Here is a 13,709-nt window from a genome sequence, read left to right on the forward strand (position 1 = left end):
TGTTCGTCTCTGGCGTATTCATTTAGCGCATCCTGTGAGGCGATCCCTTGTGGCATATATATATATATATATACATACACGTTGAGGGTCCTTCCAGGGTCAATCCCATAGTTGGGTGGCGCATTACCGGCAGATACCCTGAAGCCGGAAAGTAGTATGCAAATCCAAGGATAAGTATAATGCGCACTCAGGAGAGATAATTTCAACAGGTTTTTATTCCTTCGTTACGCATTTCAACACACGATGGTGGGCACCCCGGGACACTGCAGGAGCTGGCCGTGGGGGGTGGCGGTCCCCAGGGCCATGACAAGGCTCCAGGAGGGGGGCTGCGTGGCCCCGCTCCCACTTAAGTTAAAGCCCCCTGCTTTAAATATGTAGTGCCCCGGGGAGGTGGCAGTCCCCGGGGCGTGTGGGGGGGGGCTTGAGCCCCCCCACACAGGGTTTTTAAAAAAGTTTTAAAAAACAAGCCCCGGAGGCTGGCGGTCCCCGGGGCTGGGGGGCCCCTCTGGGCCCCCATTATAATATTTTTAAAACAAGCCCCGGGGGTGGCGGTCCCTGGGGCTGCGGGGGGGCCATGAGCCCCCTGCATACATTAACTTTAAGCCCCGGGGGTGGCAGTCCCCGGGGCTTGGGGTTCCGTAATGGACCCCCTTCTTTAAATATGAAGTGCCCCAGGGAGGTGGCTGTCCCCGGGGCGTGGAGGGGGGCTCGAGCCCCCCCTCACAGGGTTTTTTTTTTTTAAAACAAGCCCCGGGGTGGCGGTCCCCTGGGCTGCGGGGGTGCCATGAGCTCCCCGCATACATTAAGATAAGCCCCGGGGGGTGGCGGTCCCCGGAGCTGGGGGGCCCCTCTGGGCCCCCCTTTATCATATTTTTAAAACAAACCCCAGGGGGTGGCGGTCCCCGGGGCTGCGGGGGGGCCATGAGCCCCCCTGCATACTTTAACTTTAAGCCCCGGTGGTGGTGATCCCCGGGGCTGGGGGGCCCCTCTGGGCCCCCCATGACTACGAAAGCTAATTGTAAACGAAGCGCGGGAGACCATGCTTCGGTTTTTTTTTTCCTCCGCGGGATGCGCATCCCGAGATAAAAAAAAAGAATTTTTTTTTGGGCCTTGGGGGTCCTTGTGGGACCCCCTGAGCAGGTCTAGGGGGTCAGGGTCTACCCTGCCCCCTTTTCACGTTTTGCAATGTTCTACCGAGGCACAAGATGGCTGCCAACACTGCCTGATCTGGAGTGTTGACAGCCAATTAGCATTCAGCTTGTGCACGGCAGGGTGCGCACTGGGTGCGGGGAGGGTGCGCGGATCCTCCTCGGCCATAGATATCACTAACTTTTTTACCCTCATTTTCTCAGGAACTACTGAACAGATTTACACCATTTAAGCAAAAGGCACGAGTCTGAACTGAGGACTACCTCTTTGCCAAATTTGGTGTAATTCCGTTCAGCAGTTCGGGCTGTAGCTGCGACAACAGGTCCTACGGGAAAAAGCATGGGGAAAACGCGTTTTGGGACCCCCCTTTGTTCTTGGCCCCCGCTTGATGAATCACCGCGAAACTTTCAAGGTAGGAGCAGAGCGGAGCTGGACAAAAGTTTGGAAAATTTCGCGAAGATTCTTTAATCGGCACCAGACTTATTGGGAATAGAATGTTGCGGATTTCCTATGGAAAATAGGTCCTAACTATAACTATCTACTGGCGACCGCCAGTAGATAATATATATATATATCTATATATATATATATATATTCACTTAAAAAACCATAGGTTTCACACACGTTATAGTTAGGAATTAGCATTTAAAAAACCTTGCAAATTCACTTAAAAAACCATAGGTTTCACACATGTTATAGTTAGCTGGACATTTCACTCGTAAAAAACCATTGAAATTCCACCGTTATAGTTAGTTCAGATAACTATAACTCGCGCGCCCGCAATCCACTGCTGATGACGTCACATATTACATCACTCATGACATGGTCAGTGGCATCACTCATGACATCACTGATGACATCATCCTTGTGATAGAGTGGCGGTCGCGCGAGTTATAGTTATCTGAACTAACTATAACGTGGAATTTCAATGGTTTTTTACGAGTGAAATGTCCAGCTAACTATAATATGTGTGAAACCTATGGTTTTTTAAGTGAATTTGCAAGGTTTTTTAAATGCTAATTCCTAACTATAACGTGTGTGAAACCTATGTTTTTTTAAGTGAATTTGTAAGGTTTTTTTAAATGCTAAGTTATGTATCTTTTATTATATTTTTTATATATTTTTTTTACACTCGTTTAAAATGTTGTTTTTTTTTAAGGTTTTTCACTGTGCGCGCACGGTGCGCGCACCCCGCGATTTTTTGAAAAAAAAAAAAAAATGTTTTTTTCACCCTTCGGGGTCCTTAGGGACCCCCTGACAAAGGCTAGGGGGTCAGGAACGCTCTACCCTGCCCCCTTTTCACGTTCTCCACCTTTCTTTTTCCCTGTCACACACACAACACACAAAATGGCGGCCGACACTTCCTGATTTCGACCGATTCGAACGTTGACTGACATGTAACCACCAATCAGAATTACGCTCGCGCACGTTAAGGTGCGCGCACCGTGCGCCCACGGTGCGCGCTTATAGATATTTATGTGCTTTTAACTGCAATTTTCTTAGGAACTACTGAACAGATTGACACCATATATGCAAAAGGCACATGCCTGACCTGAGGACTACCTCTTTGCCAAATTTCAAGTAATTCTGTTCAGCCGTTCGGGCTGTACCTTCGACTAAAGGTCCTATGGGAAAATGCATGGGGAAAACGCGTTTTGGAACCCCCCTTTTTTCTCAGCCCCCGCACGACGAATCACCCCGAGACTTTCAGGGTAGGAGCTGAGCGGAGCGCCTCATTAGTTTTGAAAATTTCGCGAGGATTCGTCAACCGGCGCCAAAGTTATTCAAAATAGAATTTTGAGATTTCCTATGGAAACTCGGTCCTAACTATAACTATCTACTGGCGACCGCCAGTAGATAATATATATAAATACATATAAATCAGACTATATTCATGTGGAATTATTTTATGTCTACATGTGCTCAAACTGAAAAGCAAGTGCATGTCACCTGAAGAAGTTTATGTTTTATAGACTGAATTATTTCATGGGCTAATTATGTTCTAAGATAAATATGCTTGTACACTTGTTCTTAAATCCCATCAACCAGTAATTCCGCAAACGTCTTGATTGAACAGGAAGCATTTTACTCCTGCTCTTCCTGACGCTTGAGAATTTTCTGTGAAAATGTTGAATTAGGACTACATGCTGCCTGTCAACAGAAGCTGCAATTCAGGACCTGGTTTCAGACAAGCTAAATTGATCAGACATGTCAGTCAATGCCACTGAGTACTGTTTGTCACTTCATAAGCAGCTACAATCTGCTGTCCTATAAATGCAGAGGGACTGTCTAATAAATCACATCAAACAGCGGGAGCAGATAGGATTCCTTCATCCATAATTGGTGCACTCCTCTCCTGTCACATTTGTTCAGTCCCATGATTCCGCTGTGGATTGACACCGACAAAAGAAGGAGCATTTAGTGCCAAAACGGATGCAGAATACATGTTTCCATGAAGTGTACTTTAAGAGAGATCTATCAAAATATTAATGTCCTTGTATCTGAGTTTCCTGATTAAACAGCAGTGGTGTGCTTTTTCGGCATCGGTTTGAAGGATTACTTGTGAGATGAAAGAATAAAAATATGTCGGTAATGACAAAGCGATGAAGTTTATTTTTCAGGGGAAATACATATTACAAAAATTCTACTTGACTAAATAGGGAAGTACACCACAACTATAAAATGAGTATAATCACATCCCCCTCGCCCAAGGACAGCAACAGTTAAATATTTAAAGCTAATTGAGAAAAAGCAGAGTTTAGAGATTTAATTGAGATTGCTGTTTGGGATTTTTTGAAGATTAAAACAACAAGAAAGAGAAAGGAAAGTGTGGGATATAAGCATAGCATTTTATAATGTAAGAAGTAATATGGCATGGAGGCCACTTCCAGTTTCCCTTACTGCCGAGCTTTGTTTCTTGATATACCACCAAACAGAGGAGATGCTGCCTTTTTCAGTGTAAATCCTATTCAGGGTCCTAACTATATTTAGTGTGGCTAGTGCAGTGGTGCCAGGGCCAAGGTAAGGAGAGGCTCTTGCCACCCCAAATAGAAACGGTTTTGCTAGCGAACAAGGGGATGGAGGCCCAATTTCCTTGCGTGCATTAGGAACCAGGTCACACTTCACAATGATCCTATTTTAGAGTATACATTTAATTTAAGAACAGTGAACATGCCTAATGCTGTGTAAACAGTACCCATACATAATAACTCTACGAATAAAGCCATACAGTGCTCGCAAGATGCTACCATCGATATCACTCTTGATTGGCTGCATGATATAGTACTCCATAGAGGTCAAAATGTGACTGTGATCAAAATGTATAACAATGCATATGAAAGATGAGCGTCTCTCCAAGCAGTGAGCATTGCTACAACCTTTCATTACCTAGCTATCAAAAGATTACAGGCATAGGGGGGATATGTATTAGGAAGAAGGCTAACAACACGCTCCAACACTTCGGAAACGCAAGGCTGCACCATATTTACAAGAATGTGGTGCAGCCTTGCGTTTCCCCCTGCAATGGCGCTAAGTTTAACAAATTAGCACCAACACAGGCACCCGTGCACCAGAGTGCAAGTGTGTCTGGGTGCAGGGGAGGATTGGTTATTTGTAGGAAGGTGTCCGTTCCTCCACATAAACAATCCTAAAATGCCATTTTGTAACGTTTGAAAGTTACAAAATGGAATTTTTTTTAAAAAGGTTTGTTTATGTACAGGAAGGGACACCTTCCTGTACATAAACAAACCATGGCATTTTCCTTTTTCCTTGTGTGCTGCACAAGGCAAAACACATGGAAAAAGCAAAAACGAGGAGAACTAATACATTTCTCCTTGTTTTGCCATCTCTAGACCATCAGGATTTTCCTGATCTTAATTTTGGCGCTGCCTCCTATGTACGCCACCCTTGTACATAGGGGGCAGCGTCAAATACAGCGGGTGTTGCAGTGGAACACCCACCACAACACCCTCTGCACGCCCCTTTCACGCTAACAATAGCGTGAAAGGGTGCCTTATGTATAAGGCAGCGTTAAGCCACGTTAAGTGGATTAACACTGCCTTGTACATTAGGCGCAGCCCCTATCGCCACCACAATGTCCGTAAAAGTGACGTTGATTTGGCGATAGGGGCTTGTACACATGCCCCAGAATGTCTTGTGGTCGCCAATAACTTTGCTATCAGTACATCGCAGCCCAGTCTTTGAAGGATGTTTTCGAATTAAGGAGAAAACTGATAGGGCACTCTAAAACATAAAGAATAAAATAAAAAACAAACTTGGACACACCCAGCAATTGGCCCATACTGGTCTTAGGAGTAGATAGATGCTGCCGGGTTCTGGTCTAAGACTAAGCATCCACTTTGTCCATAAAAATCAAGGGGCAGATTTACAAGCCCCTTGCGCATCTTTTACGCTGCCGTTTTGTCACTTTTGTGACGCAGAGGCGGCGCAAAGCCAGTGCCATGGTGCGGGGTACCTACAACGTGACGCATCTGGGAGATGCATCACGTTGTAAAGCCCTGCACCACATGTAGGCGTTCCGGTGCAGGGGGGGCGTTCCGATGCAGGAACTTCTCCTAAAAGTGGCAGAGTGAAATCTACAAGATTTCACTCAGCCACTTTTAAGGCCATGCTGCGTCAAAACCCTGCGCCTGCTTGAAGCAGGCGTAAGGATTGACACAGCATTTTAAAGATAGGGCACCCCCGAGCCTTGCTGGAGCTGCGTCGCGCTTGCGACGCAACTCCAGCAGTACGCCGTCTTTACGGCAGCAGATGCGTCACGCATCTGTTCATTTGTGCCCCATGGTGCACCGCATTGTAAATGTGGCGCATCCATGGTGGCGGAGCCTTGACGCACAATAACTGGCGCATCCCTGCTGATATGCAGGGAGGCGCCTGTTATTGTAAATCTGCCCCCAAGAATGCAGAAAGGAGAGAGTATAGAATTAGGCCACTGGTTATGACATCCCAAGGGTGAACTACTGAACTCCCATCTAATGCTGAGACTGGGTACTGTGTCAAAGCATATGACAGAAGCTGCAAAACAGGGGTATATACAGTGTCGTCTTAATGATTTTTGGGACAATGGGCAAGAGAGATTTTAGGCGCCCATGTTCAGAACAAATTTGAATTCTATTTCCCTTTTTCAGCTAATTCAAGCCCGCACGACGCCAAAAATCCTTTCAGGAGTGGGGGTGAATCAAAAACAGTTGAACTTTGCTTTGCCAGGGGCCTCAAAGTCCTTTAAATGATATTGGGAAAAGTGAGATCGAGGCAGAGGTGGGCAAAGAGGACAGCAGTTGACGTACAGAAATCGATGGCGATCGAGAGAAAGTTAACTATCCCAGGGGCCCTATAGGTGGTTGGGCCCTAGGCAATTGCCCCATTTGCCCATGCCCTAAAACATCTCTGGCTAGTTGTCCAATACTGGTAATGCCTTTCCATCACGTTCAATTGTGATCCAGAGAGCTAACATGAAATCTCAGAACTTCAGAAGTCATCTTGGATAAAGTCTCAATCAGATCCCATTAAAGATATGTAAAAACAGAAGCAAAACCACTACAGCGCTGAACTTGATAGAAACATGTGTGATATAACCAATGCGATTGGAGCACCAAAAACAAGAAAAATAAAACTGACAAACTATCAAAAGGGAAGAAAAATAAAACAGTTTGACAGACTAACTTTGACAGCAGTAATTAAAAATATTTGTGTGAACAACCCATAGTGGCTCAATTCAGCACAATTGCCTGTCGTATTTAAGTATAAATCATGAACCGAGGAATATATTGTCTGTAGTAATTCAAGTACTGTATCAATATTTTACAAGAAAGTAAACAAAGATCTGCATTAAGCACATATTCTTCTGCAACTAAATATCTGAATGTGACTGTCGATGCAGACGTATAACTGCAATTTTACAGATAAAAATGCAATGTCAATTGTATTTAGTAAGCATTGGTTAGATTCTCAAAAGATTGTTCCTGATCAGTGCGTACTCTACTTCCCAACATTTAATTTGCATGTATGCAAAATATCCTGATGATTGTGCATACATTGCCATTCACATATGGATACAAATCTCTATTCTGCCCTGATTCACAGAAAGATACATTGAGATGTGTCCCCACCTGCCCCCTTTCACCTTTGACAATCGTGAACTAGTTCAAGACTGATGCAGGGGAAGTGCATGCAGAGTACATTAACCACCTGTGAATGCTTTGTGCCTGAATGAAGCCTCAGGCCAAGCTACCTGGTGTTAAAGAACTCAAACAAGAGTCATTGGAAAATGTTCCACCAAGTCACGAAAGGATAGAAAGGATACTTTAAACAGTAGCTTGAGGTGAGGGAGCAGAAGTATCCTAGGTTATACATGATGGGCCTAATTCACAAAGGTAAACTGACTCTTTTGGTTTAAGTTTACTATTTTTTTGCTATTCACAACCAACAAGTGCACTTTTACGTGTAGTATCTTTATGACTGCAGAGAATTCTGGTCATATATATTTATGCGTAGAGTTCTCTGCAGTCATAAAAGTACTACACGTAAATACACTCGTAATTTGTAAATAGCAAAAGAAGAGTAAACTTACAACAAAAGTGTAAGTTTACCTCTGCGAATTAGGCACAATGAATGAAGTTGATGGATGCAGTTGTCCACCTGAAAGTAATAAAATAGCATAAAATAGCATGGTATGGTGGTAGGTTGCTATATAACATCCTATATGACATGCAATAAAATCACACCCAATACATCGCTCTGTAAGGTAAGTATAAACTTACGCTACTTAGCTCTATTTACCTATCCAAATAAGTATTGATGGAATTATGAAGAGTAAAAATATACTTACCTTAAAATCTAGTGGTAAATTGGTGTAGTGGATGTAACATTATTGCAGGTTGATATTGTTGATCTTGGATATAGTGACATACAACCAATGGAAGAGGCCGAAGCATGGTGACTGATGGTATTACATTTTTGCTCCATCTCCATATGATGGTTGCTTAAAGACTCCTATTTGAAACGTAGTAGACATCTCTCCTCTGCTCTGACCTACATAATAGAACAATCTGTGCATCATAAAAAGTATTTCCACTGTTACTGTAGCTTCCACACTCAACAATGGATCCATTTTAAGTGAAACCTAAAAGTGAGACGGTGCAACAGTACAACCTTGATTTATGTGTGTTGCAGCCCGTCAATTACTTTCTATTTGAATCATGTTATTGGGTTATCATGGGCAATCAGCAGTATTACAGATATAATTTGGCAAAAAGGAAAGATAAACAGTACTAGAGAAGCAAAAGACAAAGAGATAAAGTTAAACAAACATATAGCACAATAAATGCTTCTCATCAGGCCCCGAATCCACACTGCTCACTACTATAAAGAGAGAACTAGTCTGAGTAATCTAAAGATTATCCACCTAGATCATACTATGCAAGATATAGGACTTGTTGCACAATTCTATGTATAATGGGTGTCATACTATAAGGACTAAAACCTAAATGTCATATAATTAAGTTTAAAGTCTATGAAGGTAAGGCTCCCATATTTGCATCGCTTCTGACCACTCCAACAGAACATGCAAGGCCCTGGCCTTCCAAAGACTCAGGATATATGGTGTTGCCCCTGAAAGAGCAGAGTCAAGCCCCTTTTTTGAAGTTATTCAGCCCAACAGGACTAGATCATTTGTAACTGACAGTTGGGTCCAAATCCAAGTTCAGTCAGCTTGTATCACTGGACTCAACCAGAGGATATGCCCTACATCTTCTTCGTGGCTTGGACAGCGTCCGAAGTTCGAGTTTGTTTCAAAGTGTGGCATATGTAGCATGTACAGTGAGCAGTGCTGACCATGCAGAATTTAAAAGCCTGAATTTTAGTGGTGTTACATGAAGGACTTTGTCTTGAGTAGCTAGTAAGTGGAACTAGTGCTCTTGAGTATATTATCTTGACCTGCTGTGTATCCTTAAGATAGAAGGCTATCGGTTTGGAGAAGAATTCTTCAATCAGGACCTTGTAAAAGCCCGAAATCAAACTTTTTTAGTTGCCCTACTTCTCCAGATAAGAGCTAAGAGTGTAGTTCTGCTAGATTGTAACCTGCTGCTTTGCTTAGGCAATGTTTTAATTCAAGATAATGCAGTAATTGATTAGGGGCAGGAGAAATCCCTCACAGGCATCTGTTAATAGTTCGAGTGAGTCATTAGAAAGAACTTGACTTACTACTGTGCACCCGTTTCTACATCCTGAGTGGGCAGTATAATGGTTGACCTATTAGGTAGAGTGCAGCATTATTCTACAGCAGTGCCTGCATATTGAAAGAATGCTTTTGTCATACGGGTTTATGGGTCATATTCCATATCTGTCTCAATCACTTCAGTGGAGGATTATCTTTATGTATGCTGCAGCCGTCAATTGCTTTCTTAGATCAACCACATTGGGTCACGTAATGTAGCCAGGATCTGGTCACATCACTCTATGGCTTATTTGGTGAAGTGGTTGGTTTTTCTGAAGTAACTACATAAGGAAAATGGCTCCATTATTCACAGCATTTGTTTTGGGAGTGAAGAAAACCTCTGAATGGAATGCTACACCAAATTTTCTGAACTTTTGCTGTGGCTAGGATTGCCGCTCTGGATGTGAGTTAGGTCAATTGGATTAATCTGACTTTGGTGTCATTTAGCTGGGGGATTTCTCTTTTATTGCCTTTTACACAAAGGGAGCGCCCCTCATGTAATGGAGTTCGTATCTCTTGTAGCCCTGTGGTGTTGATTTTGTTCCCCTTTTTATTTTACAAATGGGGATGGATCTGGTTGTTGACAGATTACAACTGGGGATGTCTGTAGTGTTGGTCTCTTAGCCGGGCCATTGGGCATAAATATGATGAAAATGAATGTTTCTTGTTATGCCGCTGTTGGTACTCTATATGAGATTTCTGCTGCAGGAATGAGTGGAGTCACTTCTAAGTAATTAACTCTTCTTGTGAAAAAAATATTTCAATCAGTATTTGGTTGTGCCTGCCATTTGCACTGATGTATTTTTGCAGGGTGCAGTGTTAAAAGGCTTAACTGTAGGCAAAGGCCTCTAACAAGGGTGTGGGCTTTTAATGGCCAGTATAGCCCAGCTATGGCGAGCTATAAGGCTATTCAAATATTCCCTCCCTTGAGGGCAGAATGTCCTAATTAAAAAAACAAAGGCATTGGAGCTCAAGGAAGTTGGAATCCCCGAAGGTCTGGTGCCTTTGATTCAGAGATGTTGGTGCGATTGTTCAGCATCAACAGCCACGTGCAGTGCCACGGCTGTTAGCTGTTGAACATTCACAGCAAGAGCTCTGAAAGGGGGATGAAGTCAGCCCCTGGTTCTCCCCAGCTTCGCTAAACTGCTTTGTTTTCTTTCAGCTGAGCCAGCGAGACCCAGCAGCTGAGCTGCATTATTACTCCCTCCCTACAAGGCTACAGTGCAGCCGCGGCCCGTGGAGGGAGTTCCGTGGGGCGGTAAGGCGGGGCGGGAGAGGGCGGTTCTAAAAAGCGGAATATGGATAATTACAGGTAAGTAAACAGTTAAATAAATAAAACGAATTACGTAGCGCGCGCTGCATCACATTTTGCGATGCAGCGCGCGCTACGAAATTCGTTTTATTTATTTAACTGTTTACTTACCTGTAATTATCCATATTCCGGTTTTTAGAACCCCCCACCCTGCCCCTCCCCGCCTTACCGCCCCACGGAACTCCCTCCACGGGCCGCGGCTGCTCCAGTGACCGAGTTAGAGAGGTAGGAAGAAGAAGGCTCTGGTGTTCCCTGCAGCACAGCCTATGCCTTTTACTTTCCCCTGCCCACTCCATGTATTTTGGAAAGGCAAGGGAAAGAGAAAGGCATAGGCTGTTTATTAATACTTTGAAATATTGCCAGCAGCGGACTCATCCTACTGTATACAGGCCACACTGCTAAATTGAGATCTCAACATTCCAATGTTCTAATGATACTTACATAATGTATACTAATAATGAAGCTTCTTGTGCACTATCTAGAACCAGTCAATTTGCAGGTGACTAGCAAAATCAGTCAAAAATGGAACACTTCTCACTGCTGATGGAAGGCATTTTCAGTTCCACAATTTAATGACTTGTAGAGAAATAAGTCTCCTGCCTCAAGATGTATTCTTATGTGGTGGGATCCTCCGAAACCTCCAGAGGAGCTTCTTCAGAAAGGATTTAGAGGAGAAAGAGGGAAATAATGTGATATGTATTGGGAGAAGAGGGTTGATGCACCTAAAACACAAACAATTGAACTTAAAGAAAATTATTTCTTTTTTTCGGTTGTCATCAAATGAAGATATATTCTATCATGGGTACAGCTATATTTTCTCGTGTCCTAGGCCAGCATAACTACCATGGTCAGGCCAAGATGTATTCACTGTGTTAAAGAGTTAGACAACAATTACTGTGTTGTGTACAGACACTATCCTTTTGTTATTTTGTTACGATTGTGCTTTGGTGCTTCAGTACTGCATCAACTAATTTGGAAGTTATTAGGGTTGAGGCAATCTTTGTGGATGGTGGCATTCTTGGTGCTACCTATCTTCCATGTGTCATGTGGAATACATATGGGTGGTTCTCTCTTACAGTTGTTGCCATTGAGTGGCCTGTTAATATGGACACAATGGCACCCCCTCCTGTCCTTTAGTAAGATAATGTTGGTCACAACTGTATTTTTCAACTCAGTGGACTTGGGGTAGTCAATTTGATATAGGTAAACATTCAGATTTTAAGTCCAAGATCATTGTGTCATTCAGCTTCTGTGTGATCTCCATGTTTGACGATTGGTTCTCTATGAATCTTTTTGACACTTATTGCCTTCACCCTGGGGGCTATTCACGAAGTTAACTTTTCACATGAGTGGATATACATGTGCAAATGTATTCTAATACTTTGTTGAACTTTACTACTTTAGGTTATTCACCACTTCTGAGTGTAAAATTACTATAAAGTGTGGACTTGCATGTCCCTGCTCCAAGAAACATGTACATCCATAAAGTTGCTATTAGCAGTGACTTTACAACTGTATTTTACGTTCTGCACACTTGTCACATACCACAGTAATCAGAGCGGAGCGCTTCCTGTGCTAAACTATAGAGACATTTGTAAAAGTTTACTAAAGTTATTCAAATGATTTAAACATTTTTATGTAAACTCTCAAAGTAAAATAATTGTGCGTATGCATTATAAAAGTAGAATACATTTTCAAATATACAACACTGTGAACTATATTTTAAATAAATATATAATTCATTCAAGAATATTAAATAAAATGTAAATGTTGTTAAAGATTATTTCTAAAAACTTTTAGTAAAATGTTTATATGTATTTGTTATATATTAAAGGTTACCAAATATTTTATGTAAAATGAATTTGAATTATTCTCATCCTTTTTTTAATTAGAGTTACATTTTTGTTACATTGAAAAATTTGAAAAAATAAAAATACTACTAAGATTTTTACAGTAATATTTATTTGTAAGTTATATATATTTTAACGGTAAATTAAATGTATATATTTAAAAAGAAATGTTTTTATTTTGAGGATCTTTCTTATAGGGTCTTATTTTAAGTTGCTACCTCCATTCTTTTCTATGAGAGGGTGTTGCAGTACCTGTGAGTGGCCATGTGTAAAGCTGGACTTACTTCAGGCCTGAGCTGAAGAACATTTACCACTGCTTTTGGGTAATTTTTGGCTGTAGTAATTTTGAAAATGCAGTCTATAGGTAACATGGGGCATACTCTATTGTGGGGGGGGGGGGCATATCCCTCTATAAATCTCTCCCTAGACCTCCCATATCCTCAACTTACTCCTTCCAGAACCCCTCCCATTTTCCAGCCACTCCCATGTCCCACATTTGCTACTAGAACATGTGTGCGGTGGCCGCCGCAGTCGGGGCTAAGATATCCACACATAAAAGATAAGAGAGGCGGAGGCATAAACATCTGCCTGTAGGTTTGTGAGTAGAGTTTTGTAGTACTTAAGTAATACTATTGTAGCTCTATTAATAATTCTAAAAAATATAGCTTATGACTAGCCCCGCATGTTTACTAAGATGTCAGTTTTTGCTATACAGAGAATGTTCTCTATTCCTTATTTTATCATCAGTCTCATTCTGCTAAATCTCTTAAATTTCTGTTACTTTCTTATTTAGGAATGTCCTGTATATGTAGATACTTCAGGAGTTTATTTATGGAAACCCCAAAAAGTTTGTTGAGGAGGAGCAAAACAATGTGGCCCACCCACACACATTTCTTTACCTTCTGTGCCGCTGATACCCCAATGTATGCAAAGAAGGCAACAAGATTCATACCAGGCATATGAATATCTCAGCATATGGTAGACAGTTCTCACCGTGGGAGCAGAGGGCATGCACTCTGTTGACCTAGAGAGAGAGGCAGGCCTCCCACCAGGGTCTAAATAACCCTGTTATTTTTTTGATAATTTAGATGTATGCCACACAAAGGGTTTGACATCTTACGCTGATGACACACTTAGGGGTCGATGATTATGCCGTAGGAAATTG

Source organism: Triturus cristatus, chromosome 3_2, assembly GCF_964204655.1.
Source record: "Triturus cristatus chromosome 3_2, aTriCri1.1, whole genome shotgun sequence".
NCBI lineage: Eukaryota > Metazoa > Chordata > Amphibia > Caudata > Salamandridae > Triturus > Triturus cristatus.